This window comes from Saimiri boliviensis, chromosome 2 (genome assembly GCF_048565385.1).
Source record: "Saimiri boliviensis isolate mSaiBol1 chromosome 2, mSaiBol1.pri, whole genome shotgun sequence".
Taxonomy (NCBI): domain Eukaryota; kingdom Metazoa; phylum Chordata; class Mammalia; order Primates; family Cebidae; genus Saimiri; species Saimiri boliviensis.
In genome coordinates this window covers 143,444,930-143,466,812 of record NC_133450.1, presented here as the reverse complement: position 1 = coordinate 143,466,812, position 21,883 = coordinate 143,444,930, and the positions used below count along the sequence as shown (strand labels likewise).

The following is a 21,883-nucleotide window of genomic DNA, read 5'->3' as shown; positions in this document are numbered from 1 at the left end:
CCCGGGGCAGCGGCCACCACCCCGCCTCGAATGGCCCTCCGCCCTGGAGCCGGACTGTAGCTGTTCGGGATCGCCTCGCACTGCCTGACACGTGGCGCCACAACGCCTGCGGCAGGACCCTGCGCGGCTCAACTGTTAGCGTCGCAGCACGGCTGACGTGCAGTTGGTCCGAACCCACAGTATCTCGGCCAATTGGAGCTGGCCAGTGGACGAGAGGCAGCTACTCCATCCAATCATGTCCTTCCGACGGCCCGCAGCTCGTCCAATCGCAAAACGACGCAGCAAAGTCGCTCCCGGAAGACGCACGAAAGGCGGGAATAGGAAAGGGGTGTGGCCAGAGGCCCAGCCGTCTGCTCTGGGCCGCGGCGGTTCGGGGCGTGCGTGAGGTAGGGTGGGTGCTGAAGGCGGAGGTGGCACCCACGCCAGGTGAGCAGGCGTTCCTTTGCGTGGATCTTTTAAGATCGGTCGTCTACAAGAAAAGGTAAATGTTTGAGGTAATGGATATTTCAGTCACCCTGATTCGTTCATGACACGTGGTATGCATGTCTCAAAATAACACGTGTACCTCCCAAATCAGAACGGTATGATTTTTAAAAATACAAAAAAAAAAAAAAACAGACTCGTAGACTATTTACGAGTATTCTCGTTCATATCCCAGTGGATCATCTTGCACCCTCCCCAGGGTACCACCACCTCTCTTAGGAAACTCTGCCCCACAACACTTCGTTTTATTGTTTGTAGAGAGGCAGGAGCTGGGCAATGACGTTTTATTGTTTGTAGAGAGGCAGGAGCTGGGCAATGAATGTGTAGGTAGGCTCTGGAGACAGACTACCTGGGTTTGAGTCCTGTCCCTTCTACACACATGCTGAATGAGCTCAAGTCACATAACTTCTCTGCAATTTCCTTATTCTTTATTCTTTCTGTCCGTCCGTCCGTCTGTCCTTCCTTCCTTCCTCCCTCCCTCTCTCCCTTCCTTCCTCCCTCCCTCCCTCCCTTCCTCCCTTTCTCTTTCTTCTTTTTTCCCTTCCCTTCCCTTGTGTCACTCTGTTGCCCAGGTGCGATCTCGGCTCACGGCATCCTCTGCCACCCAGGTTCAAGTGATTCTCCTACCCCAGGCTCCCTAGTAGCTGGGATCACAGGTGTGGGCCACCATGCCTGACTAATTTGTTGCATCTTTAGTAGAGACGGGGTTTCACCATCTTGGCCAGGCTGGTCTTGAACTCCTTACCTCGTAATCCACCCACCTCAGCCTCCCAAAGTGCTGGGATTACAGGCAAGGAGCCACCACACCTGTCGTCCTCATCTTTAAAATAAGGGGATTAACAGTAGCTGTCAGGGTTTTTGTGAGGATTGAATGAGTTATTATGAAGGTGCTTAGAAGAACGCCTAATCCATAATCTGCATTTAATAAATGATGCTGTTGAGGAATGTAGTCTCAGAGCAGGAGCTCCCCATGTTAATCTTTTCTTATTTTGTTGTTTGCTACACACTTTGGGATCAGAAGGATCTTGTTCCACATTGGTTCTCCAAGCATGCACCGTTTACCTTATAAAATTTACCTTAACTTTCTGAGACTCAGTTTCCTCCTCTGTAACTGAGAACTGATGTTATGGATGAAATTAGGCTGGATGTGGTGGCTCATGTCTGTAATCCCATCGCTTTGGGAGGCCGAGGGGTTACGGATCACCTGAGGTCAGGAGTTCTTGACTAGCCTGGCCAATATGGTGAAACTCCATCTCTACTAAAAATACAAAAATTAGGTGCGCACGGTGGTGGGGACTCCCGTAACCCCAGCTACTTGGGAGGCTGAGGCAGGAGAATCACTTGAACCCGGGAGGCAGAGGTTGCGGTGAGCTTAAATCGAACCACCGTACTCTAGCTTGGGCAACAGAGTGAGACTCTGTCTGAAAGAAAAAAAAAAAAAGCCTGGTGGTACCATGGCATTCTGGAGGTAGACACCCACAGGGAAGAGTTCTTAAAGGAGGATGTCCAAGATGAGTCGTGAGGGTTGAGTAGGATTCACCTGTGCCAAGGAGGCTGTGTGGGAATGGGAAGAGTTTCTCCCAGGCAGAAGAGGGTACCAAGGCCTGGAGCTGGGAGAAAGCCCAGTGTCCAGAAAGGGAGGAGGTGAGAAGAAGTCTGGAGAGGCAAGTAGAGGCCAGATTGTATTTCAGAATGCCAAGGAGCTCTGCCAGAGGCATCAATGAAGACTTGGCAGAACTGGTAGCTGGTATTTCACTAGTTAATTTCTCCTCTGAAAAGGATGGGAGTGACCACAGGAGTATTGAGCTCATCCTCCCAGGGCTGGGATGGAGGCTGAGCACCTGGGAAAAGCTGCTACTCACAACTCTTGGGGAACTTTTGCAAGTGGGGACCTGACCTGTGGGGACACAGCCCAGGGAAGCCCAATTATCTCATTATTCTTGGTGCGTTTTAGCTTCCACACCTGGGCCCCAATGGCGTGCCATTCCCCCTCCAGCTATTGTCTGTGCCTGGCCCTTGTCTGGGAGGCTGGAGACCTGTGTCATAGCAGCACCCTGCCTTTGTGAGCACGGGCCTGCCCGTAATTTTTTTTTTTTTGAGACAGAGTTTCACTCTTGTCGTCCAGGCTGGAGGGCAATGGTGTGATCTCAGCTCACTGCAACCTCTACCTCCCAGGTTCAAGCGATTCTTCACCTCTGCCTCCTGAGTAGCTGGGATTGCAGGTGCAAGCCACTATGCCTGGCTAATTTTTGTATTTTTAGTAGAAATGAGGTTTCACCATGTTGGCCAGGCTGGTCTTAAACTCCTGACCTCAGGTGATCCACCCATCTTGGCCTCCCAAAGTGCTGGGATTACAGGCGTGAGCCACTATGCCCAGCCATTTTTTAGTATTTTTAACAGAGACAGGGTATCACCATGTTGGCCAAGCTGGTCTCCCACATCCAGCCTCAAGTGATCTGCCCCCCTCAGCCTCCCAAAGTGCTGAGATTACAGGCGTGAGCCACCTCACCTGGCCCAGTGATCTGCTTTTTGTCCCTGTGCATTTGCCTATTCTGGACATTTTGGGTGTTTTTGTTTTTTTAATTGAGACAGAGTCTCACTCTGTTGCCCAGGCTGAAGTGTAGTGGCATGATCTAGGCCCACTGTAACCTCTGCCTCCCGGGTTCAAGTGATTCTCCTGCCTTAGCCTACTGAGTAGCTAGGATACAGGCATGTGCCACGATGCCCAGCTAATCTTTGTATTTTGAGTAGAGACGAGGCTTTGCCATGTTGGCCTGGCTTGTCTTGAACTCCTGACTTCAAGGGATCTGCTCGCCTCGGCCTTCCAACATGCTGGGATTACAGGAATGAGCCATTGTGCCTGGCCTTTTTTAACATTTCTTTTTGCAGCCCAACACAAGATGGACATTTGTTTAAGGGGAATCATGCAATAAGCCTCTTGTGTTTGGCTTCTTTCCCTTAGCATAACATCTTTGAGGGTCATCTGCGTTTAACACGTATCAGGACTTCATTCCTTGCATCTGTCCATTCATGCTGATGGAGTTTAGGGTTGTTTCTGCCTTTGGCTTTTGTGAATAATGCTGATACAAACATTTGTGTATATGTTTTTGTTTGAACATCTGTTTTCAATGTTTTGGGGTATGTATCCAGGAGTAGAATTTCTGGGTCATTTGAGAATTTTGTGTTTTACTCTGAGAAACCACTAAACTCTTTTCTGCAGCAGCTGCCCTATTTTATGTTTCCACCAACAATGTGTAAATGTTCCTTGTCTCTGTATCTTTGTCAACACTTATTATTTTCTTTTTCGGCGGGAATTATGACCATTCTAGTGGATATGAAGTTGTATCTCATTGTGGTTTTGATTTGCATTTCCCTGATGGCTGGTGAGGTTGAGCATCTTTTCATGTGCTCATTGGCCATTTGTATGTCTTCTTTGAAGAAATATCTGGCTGGGCGCAATGGTTTATGCTTATAATCCCAGCACTTTGGGAGGCTGAGGTGGGTGGATCACATGAGGTCGGGAGATTGAGACCGGCATGACCAACATGGAGAAACCCCGTCTCTAGAAAAAAATACAAAATAATTAGCTCGGTGTGATGGCGCTAGGGAGGCTGAAATAGGGGAACTGCTTGAACCCAGGAGGCAGAGGATGCAGTGAACCGAGATAGCGCCATTGAACTCCAGCCTGGGCAACGAGAGCGAAACTCCATCTAAAAAAAAGGGATGCCGGGCGCGGTGGCTCAAGCCTGTAATCCCAGCACTTTGGGAGGCTGAGGCGGGTGGATCACGAGGTCAAGAGATCGAGACCATCCTGGTCAACATGGTGAAACCCCGTCTCTACTAAAAATACAAAAAACTAGCTGGGCGTGGTGGCGCGTGCCTGTAATCCCAGCTACTTAGGAGGCTGAGGCAGGAGAATTGCCTGAGCCCAGGAGGCGGAGGTTGCGGTGAGCCGAGATTGCGCCATTGCACTCCAGCCTGGGTAACAAGAGCGAAACTCCGTCTCAAAAAAAAAAAAAGTGTTCTTTCTATGTTCTTGGTACTAGAGCCTTCTCATACATATGGTGTACAAATATTTTCTCCCATTCTGTGGGTCATTTTCTCACTTTTTTGACATCAAGTTAGATTTTGAGATCTATTTCTCCAGGGCCTATGCTTCTGAGATACCGGCCTACACTATAGAGGGCAAGGCTCGCTTACTACTTTCTGCTGCCAGTGACCCTTCTTCATCCTAATGTTATCTGGCCACCTCCACCTCACATGTCACACCACTAGCTGCTGTGTCTTCCTGGGGCTCCATGTTGAAGAAGATGCTGAAGCGATTGGGCAGGAAGAGGACTGTGGTTTGGGAATGCCACCATGGGCACAGAAAGGGAGCAGGTGGGATGGCTTCCTGGCACTTGGCCATTCCTGTTCTGTATTTGGGAGGCTTCTTCAAGAGCTGCCTCTTTTTTCTTTTCTTTTTTTTTTTTTTTCCCCCTCACTCCTGTTGTCCAGGCTGGAGTGCAATGGTGCGATCTTGGCTTACTGCAACCTCTGCCTCCTGGGTTTCAGCGATTCTCTTGCCTCAGCCTCCCGAGTAGCTGGGATTACAGGTGGCGCATGCCACCACACCTGGCTAATTTTGTATTTTTAGGTTTCACCATGTGGGCCAGGCTGCTCTTGAACTCCTGACCTCAAGTGATCTGCCTGCCTTGGCCTCCTGGAGTTTCCAAGTTTTATTTATTTTTTAGAGACAAAGTCTGGCTCTGTCACCCAGGCTGGAGTGCAATGGTGCAATCTCAGCTCACTGCAACCTTTGCTTCCTGGGTTCAAGCGATTCTCTTGCCTCAGCTGCCCAAGTAAACTGGGATTACAGGTGTCTGCCACCACATTTGGCTAATTTTTGTATTTTTAGTAGACATGAGGTTTCACCATGTTGGTCAGGTTGGTCTCGAACTCCTGACTTCAGGTGATCCACCCGCCTCGGCCTCCCAAAGTGCTGGGATTTCAGGTGTGAGCCACTGAGCCTGACCAGAGTTTCCAGTTTTTAAATCTTGTTCTCATTTCTTCTTTTATTCCCCAGTGTCTCGTCTTTGCCTCCTCCTCTCCTCTTCCTCCAATGTCTGGTGGGAAATGGAGGGCAAAATTATAAGGATTGGGTGTGGCTTGAAGAGAAGGTGCTAGGGCTCCCAGGGAGCCCCTGTGTCGTGGAGCCGTGGAGCCCCTCGGAGGAGACTTGCTTTTAGCCTGTTTGTGTGTCTGCTGCTGAGGCTCAGCTGTCCCTCCCTGCTGTGAGCTCCTGGGCCTATGCAGGGGCCCCCTGCTGGTTCAGACCCACTGTTGCAGTGTTGTATTTTTAGCTCCAGGCACCCATTCTCTTCCAACCCCGCCTCCCGCCCACCCCAGGCTGGAGTGCTGTGGCACAGTGTCGGCTCACAGCAACCTTCACCTCCCCAGCTCAAGCAAGTCTCCTGCCTCAGCATCCCAGGTAGCTGGGATTATAGGCGTGCACCACCACGGCCTGCTAATTTTTGCACTTTTAGTAAAGATGGGATTTCACTATATTGGCCTGGCTGTTCTCGAACTCTGGACCTCAAGTGATCTGCCCGCCTCAGCCTCCCAAAGTGCTGGAATGACAGACGTCAGCCTGTCAGGCCCCCTATTCCTATAGAAGTGTACCTTCCCTTAGGTGGGGCCACATTTCTAGTGGCCACTAGACAGCTTGTGGTCTCCTCCCAGTGCCCAAAGCCTCCCATCCCCAGGCCTTGTTCAGGCCGGTCCCTGCACCTGGAATGTTCCTCCACAGTCTCCTCTGATTAAACTCTGCTCTTCTTTCAAGGCCTGGCCTCAAAAGCACCTGTACCAAGAAGGCCCCCTCTGGCTCCCCAGCTGGAATCCATTTCCCCCTGGAATATGTCCGTTTTTCCCCTCGAGTTTAGATGACCGCGCTTCTGAACTGAACGTGGGAACTCATGCTGAGTCTCGTTAGTACAACTGCACTGTGGAAAACAGGTGCAGAGCATTTGAAAGCAACCAGTCCAGGAATCCTGGAACAGCTCATGACTGCACCAGCTGGAGGCCTCACATTCCTGGATCGGATCATATTGCAAGTTAGCTGTGGCCAAATCCCTGTTATCCTCCTACCCTTTCTCAGGAACGAGGAAGCACTATACCACATAAGAGCCAGGTCCCAAGACATTCAGGCCCAGCTCAGGCTGTGTCCGGCAGGTAGTGAGAGCTCACGAAATCAGTCTTTATTGTTGTAGGGTTTTTGTTTGTTAGTTTGGTTTTGGTTTCTTTGCTACGGGTCTTGCTCTGTCGCCCAGGTTAGAGTGCAGTGGCACAGTCATGGCTCCTTGCAACCTCTGCCTCCTGGGCTCAGATGATCTTTCCACCTCAGCCCCTGAGCAGCTGGGATTATAGGCATGCACCACCAAGCCTGGCTAAGTTGTTGTTTTTTTTTTTTTAGACAGAGTCTTGCTTTGTTGCCCAGGCTGGAGTGCAATGGCTAGATCTCGCCTCACTGCAACCTCTGCCTCCCAGGTTCAAGCAATTCCCTTACCTCAGCTTCCTGAGTAGCTGGGACTACAGGCATATGCTACCATGCCTGGCTACTTTTTGTATTTTCAGTGGACATAGGGTTTCACGATGTTAGCCAGGCTGGTCTCAAACTCCTGACCTCAAGTGATCCACCCGCCTTGGCCTCCCGAGTGCTGGGATTATAGGCGTGACCCACCATGCCTGGCTGTTTTCCTTTTAAATATTAGGAAACTTACTGGGCTGGGTGTGGTGTGGCTCACGCCTATAATCTCAGCTACTCGGGAGGCTGAGGCAGGAGAATCACTTGAACCCGGGAGGCAGAGGTTGCAGTGAGGTGAGATTGTGCCATTGCACTCCAGCCTGGTCAACGAGGGAAACTCCTTCTCAATAAATAAATTAATAAATAAAAATAAATACATGAAATAAAACACAACCTAACACTTGATTGGTTCATGCCCAGTCTCCCCGGCCTTGCTCTCCTGGGTACACTCATTCCTTACCTCCTGTCCATCTTCCAGCTCTGGTTCCACTTCTGTTACAGCCAGTGTGAAAATGTCTCCTTCAGGGTACCCCAAATGTCCTGGGAAATCCCTCCCAGGAGCAGCCCTCACTGGCAGCCTCAGACCGCAGATAGCAGCCCCCACAGCCGGCCCGGCACACCAGCCTTGCTCTCCCCTGGAAAGGCTCAACTTCCCAGACTGGCACTGCTGGAAGTCCTGGCTCAGCCACCCATACCATTTGTTACCTTGCCTAACTTCTGAGCTACATTTCCTTATCTCTAAGGTGGGAACAATAATAACTGTCTCAAAACTGTTAATTAAGTTATCTTAGCATGCCTGGCCCAGAAAAGATGCTCAGCAAACAATAGCTATCATCATTCTTACTGCCATCCAGAGAGAAGTACAGAGAGAAAAGGATTTCCTGAGCTTGGAATGTGGTTTGGATGTAGCCTAACCGTTGAGTTTTGTGGGGTAAGTGAAAGATCTGTGGCTTTTTTTTTTTTGAGACGGAGTTTTACTCTATTACCCAAGCTGGAGTACAATGGCACATACTCGGCTCACTGCAATCTCTGCTGCCCGGGTTCGAGTGATTCTCCTGCCTCACCCTCCCAAGTAGCTAGGATTACAGGTGTGTGCCACCACGCCTGGCTAATTTTGTATTTTTAGTAGAGATGGGGTCGGCCAAGACCACCATGTCGGCCAGGGTGGTCTTGAACTCGTGACCTCATGATCCACCCACTTTGGCCTCCAAAAGTTCTGGGATTATAGGCGTGAGCCACCATGCCCTGCCTTTTAATTTTTAATTTTAATTTTTTTTTTTAGGAGACAGGGTCTTGCTCTGTTGCCCAGGCTGGAGTGCAATGGTATGAACACGTCTCACTGTAACCTCTGCCTTCTGGGCTCAAGCAATCCTTCTGCCTCAGCCTCTGGAATAACTGGTACTACAGGTGCGTACCAACATTCCTGGATAATTTAAAAAATTTTTTTAGAGATAGGCATCTCACTGTGTTGCCCAGGCTGGTCTTGAGCTCCTGTGTTCAAGCAGTCATCCTGCCTTAGCCTCCTAGAGTCCTGTGATTACAAGTGTGAGCCACCGCGCCTGGCCTATGCCTGTGGCTTCTTAAGTCCCAGGGATGCAACAGCTCCCACTGTCCCCAGAGGGTGTCACCCCACTTCCAGATCTGCCTGATGAACAGAGCCTCTGACTTGCCTTTACCTCCTTACCTTAACACTTTCTCATCTGTCTTCCCAGAGCACTCAAGTCCTTCCAGACTTGTCACACTTTTATGTCCTCTCTTCTCAGATGATAAAACCGGGTAATCCTATATCTTAGTGAGTCCGAGACCCTTCTGTTCTAGCCAGTGAAGTTAAGGGCCAGACACCCATTTCTGCCATTCAACAAACCAACCAAATTCATTGAGCACTCACTGTTTGCCAGGCACCATGCTTGGTGCTAAGGATAGCACAGGTGTATTAGGGTTCTCTTAGAGGGACAGAACTGGCCGGGCGTGGTGGCTCACGCCTGTAATCCAAGCACTTTGGAGGCCAAGGCGGGCAGATCACCTGAGGTCGGGAGTTCAAGACCAGCCTGACCAACATGGTGAAACTCCATCTTTAAAAAAAAAAAAAAAAAAAAGAGGGACAGAACTAATAGGATATATATAATCATACATACGTATGTATATATAGGGCAGTTTTTAAAGTATTAACTTACACGATCACGAGGTCCCACAACAGGCTGTATGCAAGCTGAGGAGCAAGGAGAGCCAGTCTCTCAGTTCTAAAACTGAAGAACTTTGAGTCCAGTGAGGGCAGGAAGCATCCAGCAGGGGAGAAAGATGTAGGCTGGGAGGCTAGGCCCGTCTCTCTCTTTCACATGTTTCTGCCCGATTTATATTCACTGGCAGCTGATTAGATTCTACCCACCAGAGTAAGGGTGGATCTGCCTTCCCCAGCCCACTGACTCAAATGTTAATCTCTTTTGGCAACACCCACACAGATACACCCAGGATTAATACTTTGTATCCTTCAATCCAATCAAGTTGACACTCAGTATTAACTGTTACCCCAGAGAACCAAATGGACTAAGTCCTCATCCTGGTGAGTCTTAGACCAATGTCTCCCTTGTGCCAGACTTAATCCCTGAGGGGATTTGCATCAAATAAGACAGATGAGGTTATCCCGCCTCTCATGTACTGTCATCTCCTCCACCTCCCAAACTGGCAAAGGCTGTGAGGAATGGTGGAGAAGGTGAAGCGCTCCATTGTCCCCATGCAGCCACCGAGAGCTTGGAACATACCCAGTGCTAAGTGACATGTGCCGTAAAGTGCAAAATACACATCAGATGCTGGGCACAGTGGCTCACACCTGTAATCCCAGCACTTTGAGAGGCCTAGGTGAGCAGATAACAAGGAGTTTGAGACCAGCCTGGCCAATATGGTGAAACCGCTTCTGTACTAAAAATACAAAAAGTAGCTGGGTGTGGTGGCACACACCTGTTGTCCCAGCTACTCGGGAGGCTGAGGCAGAAGAATTGCTTGAACCAGGGAGTTGGAGGTTGTAATGAGCCAAGATTGCCACTGCACTGCAGCCTGGGTCACAGAGTGAGACTCTGTCTCGGAAAAAAAACAAAACAAAACACTGGACGTGAAGACTTCATGTGACCACAAATAATGTAAATGATCTCATTTATAATTTAAAAATATTAATTACATGTTATTTACAGTAATATTTTGATATAGTAGTTTAAATAAAATTCATTATTAGGTCAGGTGCACTAGCTCATGCCTGTAATACCAGCACTTTGGGAGGCCCAGGTGGGTGGATCACTTGAGGCCAAGAGTTCAAGACCAACCTGGCCAACGTGGTGAAACCCCACCTCTACTAAAAATACAAAAAGGTAGCTGGGTGCAGTGGCGCATGCTACTTAGGAGGCTGAGGCATGAGAATGGTTTGAACCTGCTGTGGGGAGGGGGACTGAGGTTGCAGTAAGCCAGTATTGTTCCACTGCACTCCAGCCTGGGCACTGTCTCAAAAAAAAAAAAAAAAAAAAAAAAAATCATTACAATCAATTTCATCTTATTTATTTATTTTTTTATTTTGACACAGAGTCTCAGTCTGTTGCCAGGCTGGAGTGCAGTGGCACAATCTTGTCACTGCAACCGCAGCCTCCCTGGTTCAAGGGATTCTCCTGCCTCATCCTCCCAAGTAGCTGGGACAATAGGCACACACCACCACACCCAGCTAATTTTTGTATTTTTAGTAGAGATGGGGTTTAACCATGTTGCCCAGCATGCTCTCCATCTCTTGACCTCATGATCCACCCACCCAAAATGCACCCAGCTCCTCCTTTTAGGTTTTTCTTTCTTTCTTTTTTTTTTTTTTGAGACAATCTTGTTTTGTCGCCCAGGCTGGAGTGCAGTGGCATGATCTCGACTCACTATAACATCTGCCTCCCAGGTTCAAGCAATTCTGCTGCCCCAGCCTCCCAAGCAGCTGGGACTACAGGCACACATGGCTATACCCAGCTATTTTTTTGTATTTTAGTAGAGACAGCGTTTCACTGTGTTGGGCAGGCTGGTGGTGAACTCCTGAGCTCTGGCAATCTGCCTGCCTGGGGCTCTCAAAGTGCTGGGATTATAGGTGTGAGCCACCACACCTGGCTCCTTTTACTTTTTTTTTTTTTTTTTGAGATGGAGTTTCCCTCTGTCTCCCAGGCTGGAGTGCAGTGGCACAATCTTGGCTCACCGCAAACTCCACCTCCTGGGTTCAAGTGATTCTCTTGCCTATGCCTCCTGAGTAGCTGGGACTACAGGCACACGCCACCATGCCCAGCTAATTTTTGTATTTTTAGTACAGGTAGGGTTTTACCATGTTGGTTAGGCTGGTCTTGAACTCTTGACCTTGTGATTCACCTGCCTTGGCCTCCCAAAGTGCTGGGATTATAGGATTGAGCCACAATGCCTGGCCTCTTTTTACTTTTTTAATATGGTCATTAGAATGCTATAAATGATCTGTGTGACTCACATTACATTGTTATTGGAAGGCCTAGGAGGCTTGGTTTTCGCTGGAACTTGTGACCTTGGGCAAGCTTTTCTTTCTTTTTCTGTTTTTATTTTTATTTTTTGAGATAGGGTCTCACTCTGTCACCCAGGCTGGAGTGTGGTGGCATGATCACAACTCACTGCAGCCTCAGCCTCCTGGGCTCAAGTGATCCTCTGGCCTCAGCTTTAGGAGTAGCTGGGACCACTGGTGTGTTCCATTCTCTCAGGCCTATTTTTAAATTTTTTTCTAGAGATGGGGGTCTCACTGTGTTGCCTAGCCTGGTCTCAAACTCCTGGGCTCAAGTGATCTGTCTGCCTTGGCCTCTCAAAGTGTTGGGACCACATGCGTGAGCTACTGTGCCTGGATGGGCAAGTCATTGACTCTTCTGATGCTCATTGAACCTTCTGATGCTCTATTTTCTCAACTGTAAGCGCAGGTATTTGAAACACCAGGTCCGTTTTCTTCCTCTGACACATTGCTGGATGCTTTCTCACCACAGTGGTGGCAGTAGCGGAAGGAAGCCTGGGCACCACCTCCAAGCTGGCTGGGTTTTGGAGGCTTTACTGCATGTGTTCATTTGGCTGGTTTTGTGAGCTATGTGTTTTGTGTGGTTGGTCAGGAGCCATGTTTTTGACCTCAGTCAGCCAGGCATCCACTTTTCAACCACCATGGAGTTTGAGTGCTTACTTTGTGCCAAGCTCTCTTCTCTGCTTGGGGATCCCAGCTGGAGAGACACCACAGTGCTCCCTACCCAATTTTACAGGTAGAAACTCCGAGGCACCGAAAGGCTAGCTCTGCTGGCTGGAGGCAGAACCAGAAGTAAAACGTTGAAATATGCGTTGGTGTTTGTTTTATTGACTGTAGTGGCCCTTGTCTGCTCAGTTCAACAGCATGGCCCCAGAGCCTGGCACAGTTAGCACCAGGGTGCAGGTGCCCAGGGAATGAAAGGATGAAGTTTGATTGCCAGGGCTCTCCTCTGGGTTAAGCACTTTGCAGGGATGGGTGACTGCATGTCATTCTCTCCATGAGGCAGGAAGTGCCAGAGCTGGACTTTGAAGCCAGGTATCTTCTCTTCCAAGACCCCTTAGCTTGCCCCCCCCCCCCCGGCTTTTTTTTTGAGACGGAGTCTTGCTGTCACCCAGGCTGTAGTGTGACAGCGTGATCTCTGCTCACTGCAACCTTTACCTCCCTGGTTCAAGCAGTTCCCCTGCCTCAGCCTCCCGAGTAGCTGGGATTACAGGTGCACACCACCATGCGTGGCTAATTTTTGTATTTTTAGTAGAGATGGGGTTTCACCATGTTGATCAGGCTGATCTCTAACTCCTGATCTTGTGATCTGCCTGCCTTAGCCTCCCAAAGTGCTGGGATTACAGGCATGAGCCACGGAGCCTCTAGCTTGGACTTTAACCCTTACCTGGCTCTGTTGGTTTCAGCTAGTCTCCAAGGTTGTACTAGTTTTCTATTACTACATTACCACACATTTAGTGGCTCATGTAACTTTGTTATCTTAAAGTTCTGGAGGTCACAGTGGGTTGGCAGGGCTCATTTTCTTGTGGAGGCTTTAGGGGAGAATCCATTCCTTGTCCTTTGCAGCTTCTAGAGGCGGCCTGCATTTCCGGGCACGAGGTCCTGCGTCATTCCTTTGTCAGTCAAAATGATGACTTCTGCTTCATCAACCACATCTTCTCCGACCCTGACCTTCCTTCCTTCCTTTTGTGAGGACCCTTGTGATTCCACTGGCCCAACCCAGTAATCCAGGATTCATCTCCATATCTCTAGATCCTTAACTTCATCCCATCTACTGAGTTCCTTTTGCCATGGAAGGTACCATATTCACAGGTTTCAGGGATCAGGACTTGGATATCTTTGGCAGGGCATTGTTCTGCCTCCACAAAGTCTACTTTTCTTCTCTATTATGCTAGTGATGTCTATTTTGTGGGTATGTCCTGTGGATTACCTGAGTGACTCCATAGGGAGTATTTAGCACAGTGGCTGGCACAGAGTAAGTGCTTAATGAACCACCCTGTTACTGTTCAGCCTCCTCCTATAATTTTGTTTTATTTTGTTTTGAGATGGAGTCTCATTCTGTTGCCCAGGCTGGAGTGAAGTGGTGTGCTCTCAGCTCACCGCAACCTCTGCCTCTTGGGTTGAAGTAATTCTTGTGCCTCAGCCTCCTGAGTAGCTGGGATTACAGGTGCCTGCCACCACACCTGACTAATTTTTATATTTTCAGTAGAGATGGGGTTTCACCATGTCTGTAACTCCTGACCTTGTGATCTGGCCACCTCAGCCTCCCAAAGTGCTGGGATTACAGGTGTGAGCCACTGTGCCTGGCCTTCTAGATGAAGAATCTGAGGCTCAAACAGTTTATTTATTTTTTGTTTATTTGCCTTCTATCATTTTGTTAGTTGCTGGGTTGAGCACTGGGCTGATTCAATGGCCTTCCTGAAGATGGTCAAGGAACAGAATGGAAAATAAAAATTCGGATTACATCTTTCCTGTTTTGTAGAGATAGCAAAATATTGAAGACACTGGCAGGGAAATAATGCAAATTTGATGATATAAAAGAGAGCGGCCGGCGCGGTGGCCTTTAATCCCACCAAGGGAGGGCAGATCACTTTAGGCCAGGAGTTCCAGACCAGCCTGGCCAACATGGTGAAACCCCATCTCTACTAAAAATACAAAAATTAGCAGGTGTGGTGGCAGGTGTCTATAATCCCAGCTACTTGGGAGGCTGAGGCAGGAGAATTGCTTGAACCTAGGAGTTGGAGGTTGCAGTGAGCAGAGATTGCACCACTGCACAACAGCCTGGGTGACAGAGCAAGACTCCGTCTCAAAAAAAAAAAAAAAAAAAAAAAAAAAAAAATGGTAACACTGAAAATGACCATGGATAAAATGTAGGAAAAGTCAGAGAATTATAAAGAAGTCTGTACAATTACTCAGAATCCTACTACCCAAGTACTAAGCTTCACTCAGCAGCCTCAGTTCTGGAGTTAGTCCGGCTGACGTGGGTTAATTTTCCTTCAGGGTTCCGCTGTGCGACCTTGGGCACATTATCTAACCTCTCAGATCCTCCTTTGTCTCACCTGTGAGTTAGAATATCTGCCCCTGGGTTGGGACAAACCAAGTGCTTTAGTCCACAGCTGGTGCTCAGTGTGTTAGCAACAGTACGTGGAAGAGGGTGGGATGATTTGGGTGCAAGGTCCCAGCATTATTATTATTTTTTGAAATTGCTTTTCTAATTGGTTACGCGTCTAAAAAAGTAATAACCCCCCTTCGCTCTCCCATCAGCAGCAGACTACGGAGGTAACCTAGACGGGAGTGCAGTCTCCCAGACCTTTTGTTTTGCAGTCACACAAACACAGCATTCAAGAGGAGGGGCTTATTAGTTTTCATTTTGTAAAAATAGGACAAAGTATCCATATTGTGCACCAACCTTGCTTTTGAAATGAACAAATTATTATTTCTGCTTCCTTTCCATACATATATATATTTTAACAAAATCTGGGCTCAGTCTGTCGGGAGGCGCTGCAGTTTTGAAGGGGGAGGGGGCGGAGATCCGGGCTCGCTCCCCGTCACTGCCCCCCTCCATCTCTTCCTCCTCTTTCCGGGCACCCTCCCCCCCGGGCTCAGGCTCTTCCCAGGCCTCTTCCCCCGTCTCCTCCTCCGGGTGTCCTTCCCGAGCCCCGCTCTGCCGAGGTCAGCCCCGCGCCCCTCCCGCCCCTCCCGCCCCTCCCGCCGTCCTCCCGCCCCTCCCGCCGTCCTCCCGCCCCTCCCGCCGTCCTCCCGCCCCTCCCCCTTCCCAGCTCCCTCCCGTCGCTCCCCGCCCCTCCCCCCGGCCCCCGCCCTCTCTCGGCCCCCTGGCCGATCCCAAGGCCGCCGCTCCCGGGAGGCGCGGCAGGGGGCGCTGCGCGGGCTCAGGCTGCGGGCGGCGGCGGGAGGAGGAGGCCGAGGAGGCGGGGGCGGCGGCAGGCGGGGGGCGGGGAGCCGAGCGCGAGAGGGAGCGAGCGGCGAGACAGGCGCTGAGGCTCCAGCGCGCAGCTACGAGCGAGCCCGGGAGGAGGGAGGGAGCGAGCGAGCAGCCAGCGCCGCCGCCTCGCAATCCGCCGCCATCCCGCCGCCCCCGCGCTCGACCGCCGCCCGACCGTCATCGCCCGGCCCGGCCGCGCCCGCGGAACCAGACCAGGTGGGCCGGGGCCGGGGCCGGGGTGCGGGGGCGGCGGCGCTAAGATGGAGGCGGCGCGGCGCGGCCCGGCCAGGCTTTGTCTCCTGTGGGCGCCGCCGGGGGCCCTGCGCCGGGGCCCGACCTTTGTCGGCTCGGCCCGGCCCCCGCCGCCGCCGCCTCCTTCCCGCCAGGCGCAGGGCTGCGGGGCTGGGAGGCCGCGGGGCCTGAGGGCGGCGGGCCTGGGCGTGCTCGCCATTGTTGTGGCGGCGCCGCGCGGCCTCGGGCTCGGGCTCGGGCGGGGTCCGGGGGCCGCGCGCCTCCCGCAGGGCTCGTAGGCCACCCCCGTATCCGCGAGGTCGGGCCGGGCTGCAGAGGCCGGAGGGGCGGGGGTCCCCGGCCAGCAGCCGTGTCTCGGGGTTCCGGGGCCGGCGTCCCCGCTCCCCGCCCCGCCCGGCTGACGGAGAAACGCGCCCAAGGCGGGGTCCTGCGGGGTCGGGCCTTGGGCCCAGGGCGCTGAGCCGCGTTCGCGGGGCTGTTCCTGGCGCGGGGTGGGCCGGGCCCCGGCGGCGCCAAAGTTGGCGGCCGGGAGAGGGAGGTGAGCGGCCGCCCAGACGGTGTCGGTGTGAGTGCGGGGACCAGAGGGTTATTTTCGAAACTGAGTGCTCCATGGCTAAAAATGTTTAATAATAAACAGGATGTCGCCACTCGGGGCCTGCCAGATGGGTTTTTTTCCCCCCCTTTTGCCTCCCCTAACCCCGAAGAGAGAAATTCAGCTCTGTTGAAACTGGGGCCTCTGAAGAGTGGATTTGCCTACTTAAAATTGAGAGGTGGATTTTTTCTCTTTTCCCCTTTTCTTTTCTCCTCGTTGTAAATATCATGGGAGGTCGGAGCCCACCTTTAGGCAAGAATAGGAGGTGTTTTCAGTGGTATGCTTGAAGGAAGTGGGAGAAGGGGGGCTGGGGAGTGTGTCATTTGCTAAATGGCTGCCTGGGAGAAAATTTAAAACCCTTTGGTTTATGGGACTGTTAAACTTTCCCTAGGTTTTTTTGTTTTGTTTTGTTTTGTTTTTGTTTTTTCTTAAGGTTTAGCGTGCATTTGATGTGGCTTTGTACAGTATCATTCAGTTTGGTTTTTGTGACCATCCGTATGCGGTCTTAGCATGGTTTCTCCGAATCTCGCTGCAGCCATTAAGCCTTGTCTGTGCACCGCGTCCTGGTGTAAGGTGGGACTGGGGAGGCCCAGGCGTTGGGGTGCAGATCCTGCTGCTTTCCTCTCAACCTAGTGACTGGGGCTGTCTGAGGTTTCATCTGCGTAAATAGGGGCGTGCACCCTCCACCTGGCAGCTTTGGGCGAGGGTGAAGGGCCTGGCACAGTTCGTGCGCAACAGTGGTTCCTCCTGCGGCTGTTGGTATGACTGCTGTTCCCAGTCCTACGACAGACATGAGCCCCTTGTGGTGCCACCCATAGAGCCACACTGTGCTGATGGATGCCACAGGTGCTGGCCTAAGGCAGGGACAATACAGAAGGAGTTCAAGGCCCAAGCATCAGTGGGCGTGCTTACACGGTACTGAGCCTCTGGGGAGGCAGAGATGGGAAAGAGTAGCATTTGGAGCCCTCAAGAGCTGAATAGACCCGGGGGTGGGGTGGGGTGGGGTGGGATGTGGGTGTGTGATAGTTGGTCAGTTTAAGGCAGGGTTAGAACTGTACGAGATACTCAGGAGAGACAGACTGGCCAAGAAGTCCTGCCTTCTGAGGATAACTGCTTTCTTTGGGGATTGGCAAATATAACTTGTTCGGGCAAGTATGTCTCTTGGAGCCTGACCGGTTGGGTTCTGGTCCTCATCGGGTTACCCTTAGGCAAGTCGCTGAGCCTCAGCTCCTGCATCTGTAAAATGGGAATAATTATACCTGCCTTGGGTATCTATTAGGGGTCTTGGGAGTCTCACGTAAGTGAGAAGTGTATCTCTCCATAGGAAGGTGATGAAATGTATGTTTTTGTTGTTTTTCTGGTTTCTTTTCCTGGTTTCCTTTCCTTTCTTTCTCTCTCTCTCTCTCTGTTTTTTCTTTTTTTTTTTCTTTTGAGACAGTCTCGCTTTGTCACCCAGGCTGGAGTGCAGTGGTGTGATCTCAGCTCACTGCAACCTCTGTCTCTTGGGTTCAGGCAATCTCCTGCCTCAGCCTCTGGAGTAGCTGGGATTACAGGCATGTGCCACCACACCCAGCAAATTTTTGTATTTTTAGTAGAGACAGGGTTTCACCATGTTGGCTAGGCTGATCTCGAACTCGCGACCTTAGGTGATCTGCCTGCCTTGGCCTCCCAAAGTGCTGATATTACAGGCCTGAGCTACTTCGCCGGCCTCCTTTGTCTTAATGCTTTTTTTCCCCCTCTTTCTCTTGGTTGATGGAACTGTGACCTCCCCATCCCAAATTCTATGACCAGCTAATGTTTGGTAATGGTGACTATCACCTAGCTGCCTGGAAACACCAGAATGGCCTAGTACAGGTAGGGAGCTCGGCCAGATACCGGTGTCTGCTGTTTGTTAGAGACCATGGAAGGACTAACGCTAAGAAGCAGGAGACTGAATCCAGCGCTGGCCACAAGTGAGGACTGAGACCTAGGCCACCTCTTGGCTAAACATGTTAGCTTTTTGGTAAATGGCCCTGTAAATGGTTCTATATTTTGGTGGGGAATTTGTTTGGGTTCATTTTGGCATTCCCACAACCATCCTGTTGGGTTTTTTCGTAAAATGTGGCACCCCCAGACCTCCTGGCTGTGGGACTGAGATGTTTTAGCAGAGTCCTGTCATCCTTTGATTTTTACTCGTTTCCTGCCTCTAGGCCTGTCCTTTCTGTGTGGCTTCACTCAGGCCCAGTCTGGCTCTGGATTGTTTATTAGCTGGTTAGGCCAGGAGACAGTGGCTGCCTCTCCCAGGAGGCTCTGTTTACTTGTGAATTTCGGTTTCCGTGGCCCCCTAATGCTGATTGCTCGCCCTTGCATTAGTCCCTAAGCCCACTGTGTGGGCATCCCTTCTCGTACAGTGCCCTTGGCCCTTTCCAGCCTCCACTGGGCCCACATGGGTAAAAAGAAAGCCTGGGAAAGGAGAGCCAGTAGAACCTTGGGAGAGTGGAATTTCAGGAACGGCAAGTCAGAACTGGTTCCAGCATGGGTCTGATTGCCTTGGGCTTTGCTGAGGGATTTTTGTTATGTATTTTTTTGGCCTGTTCACCACTCCTACCCTCTTTTGAATTTCAGTTCTCTCTCTTTTTTTTTTTTAATCCTGAAGGATTATTTTATTGTACTTTGAGGTTTTTTTTTTTTTTTTTCTTTTTTTTTGTCTTGTACTAAGTACTGACTCATGTTACGGATGGCTGTGGCTGTATGCTTGTTATATGTCTCATTATCCTACCATTTAAGATTGATCATTTCTGTGTTGGTTTCTGTTTGAAACCGGAATAGGCCAGGTAGGTCAATTCATGTATTTCTAAATTCAATAATGAGGCTTCTCTAATGTGAAATGTACGTATCTTGTCATGGGCGGACACGTACTAAATAGGGCCTATTTGTACTAGATTTTAAAACAATTTTTTAAAACAATTTATCCCTGAAAACAAAATTTCCAGCAGGAGACACTGGGCTTTGTGCTCGAAATGTTTTTTTTTGGGGGGGTGGCTGGAGTGTAGTCGTGTGATCTTGGCTCACTGCAAGCTCTGTCTCCCAGGTTCAAGTGATTTTTCTTCCTCAGTCTCCTGAGTAGCTGGGACTCTAGGTGTGTGCCACTGTACCCAGCTAATTTTTGTATTTTTATTAGAGACAGGTTTTCATCATGTTGCCCAAGCTGGGTTTTGAACTCCTGACCTCGTGATTTGCCTTGGCCTCCCAAAGTGCTGGGATTACAGGTGTGAGCCACAGTCCCTGGCCTAAATCTTGTATTTTTGGTTTTAAATAAATTTCATGTAAGGAGGCAGAGCTAACTAGACTGTCGTCTTTTCAGATCATAACTCAGTCTCTTTTTAGGATTATTTCTGGGACTTGTACAGCCTCAGGAAACTTGGGTCTGTCATTGGGACAAAGAAATACAGGCAGTGGCTGTGGTGCTGGAGATGGGAGCAAAATGGGTTATGCTGAGCTTTGTTTCTGGTATACTAGAATTGTTTGTCATCAGCTTTTAAGTTTAAAAGATGCTATTCAGATTGGGCCTCCTCACCTGGGAGCTGGCAGACCTGGGCCTTGGCGTTGGCGATATCACTGTTTATACCTGTGGGTGGCACGTGGGCAGTCTCTTTGCGCCGTGAGGGAGGTTTGCCGTGGTGACTGGAGCCAGAAGTCGTGGTTGAGCTTTGTTCTCAGCTCTACTTGTTGGTTTTCCGTGTGACCTGAGAAACAGCCTTTGTCTGATACGAAGCGCACCTCTGAAGTGCACCTCCGAGGTGCTGGCGGCAGCGCTGGTTTGTGAAGCGTTGCGTGCAGCAGGAGTAGCTGGCAGAACAAAGCCTATCTCAAGTTGCTGGCGGTCTTTGACATCTCGTACAGGACTTCCTTCCGTTCTTACCTCTGCAGCTGGTTGTGTGGTTCCTGTCTGGACTCTCTTCCTCCTTTCTAAGATAACCATCAGCCTTTTTCTCTGTGGGGCTGCAGAAGCAGTATTTATTGCATTTTTAATTCACTTGTCAGGCAGTAGATACCCTTTGAGCACCTATAATCTGCCAGGCATTGTACAATGCCCTTTAAATACATTTTTCTTACGGCGGGGAAAGGTGGCTCATGCTTGTAATCCTAGTACTTTGAGAGGCTGAGGAGGGTGGATTGCTTGAGGCCAGGTTAGGACTAGCCTGGGCAGTACGATGGAAAAAAAATGTCTTTTAATAGTAGGATATAGTGACGCATGCATGTAGTCCTAGCTATTTGGGAGGCTGAAGCAGAAGGATCACCTGAGCTTGGGAGGTTGAGGTTGCAGTAAGCTGTGATCATGCCACCACTCCAGCCTGGGCAACGGAGTGAGACCCTGTCTGGAAAATAAAAAAAGGGCAGGCGTGGTGGCTTACACCTGTAATCCCAGCACTTTGGGAAACCGAAGTGGGTGGATCAACTGAGGTTGGGAGTTCAAGACCAGCCTGATCAACATGATGAAATACCATCTCTATTAAAAATACAAAAATTAGCTGGATATGGTGGTGCACACCTGTAGTTCCAGCTACTCAGGAGGGTGAAGCCGGAGAATCACTTGAACCTGGGTTGCAGTCAGCCGAGATGGCGCCACTGTATTCCAGCCTGGGTGACAAGAGTGTGAGACTCTGTCTTAAAAAAAGGTGGGGGGGGGGTGGAAGATACTGAAAGAGTAAATACCACAATAAATATATGAATCACTTGTGACCTCACCATTCAGAGCTAACTACATTAAACATGCTAGTATGTCTTTTCTCTGGTGATGCTTGTGTTTTTAAAATTAGAGCAATAGTATATACATTGAGTGTACACTTGATAGGTTGCTTTTTCCTTTTTAATGTTGTAGTGTATTCCTCTAAGTTACTTTTATAATTACACAATTGCTGTCATACAGATATGCCATAGTTTATTGAATCCTGTATTATTAGACATTTAGATTGTTGTTGCCCTCTTTTCCCTCTTACAAGCAAAACTATAGGGAGCATCTTGGCACGTAGGTCTTGGTCCACATGGCTGATCATCTCCCATAAGTGGAATTTCTGGAGTCAGAGGGTTTCAGGCTTGTTCTTTTCTGGACAGGATTAGTTTTCTCCTTCAGTCCTTGTTGCCTCCTTCTCCATCCTTGAGCCAAAGGCAGCCTCTTTGTTTTTTTCTTTTTTGAGACGGGGTCTTGCTTTGTTGCCGATGCTGGAGTTCAGTGGCGCAATCTCAGCTCACTGTAACCTCTGCATCCTGGGCTCAAATGATCCTCTTGCCTCAGCCTCCCAAATAGCTGGGACCCTATAGGCATGCGCCACCATGCCTGACTAATTTTTTTTTTTTTTTCCTTTTTTTTTGAGTTGGCGTCCTGCTCTGTCACCCAGGGTGGAGTGCAGTGGTATTATCTTGGTTCACTGCAACCTCCACTTCTGAGTTCAGGCACTTCTGGCTAAGCTTCTTGAGTAGGTGGGATTACAGGCATGTGCCATCACACCTGGCTACTTTTTGTATTTTTAGTAGAGATGG

General features: G+C 50.0%; 1 protein-coding gene across 19 annotated transcripts in view; it reads left to right on the top strand.

Moving 5' to 3' along the window:
* Nucleotides 1-341: 341 nt before the first annotated feature.
* Nucleotides 342-21,883, top strand: part of PRRC2B (proline rich coiled-coil 2B) — a 118,527-nt gene continuing 96,985 nt past the window's right edge. For 5 of the 19 annotated variants that reach the window (XM_039461243.2, XM_074394606.1, XM_074394605.1 and 2 more), the window contains exon 1: nucleotides 15,498-15,735. The gene's annotated coding sequence lies outside the window, so the exon portion shown is untranslated. Of the gene's footprint in view, nucleotides 482-8,327; nucleotides 8,453-15,225; nucleotides 15,249-15,496; nucleotides 15,736-16,345; nucleotides 16,542-21,883 lie in introns of those variants that run through there. The other 14 variants (XM_039461248.2, XM_039461252.2, XM_039461245.2 and 11 more) reach the window with 9 other exon arrangements.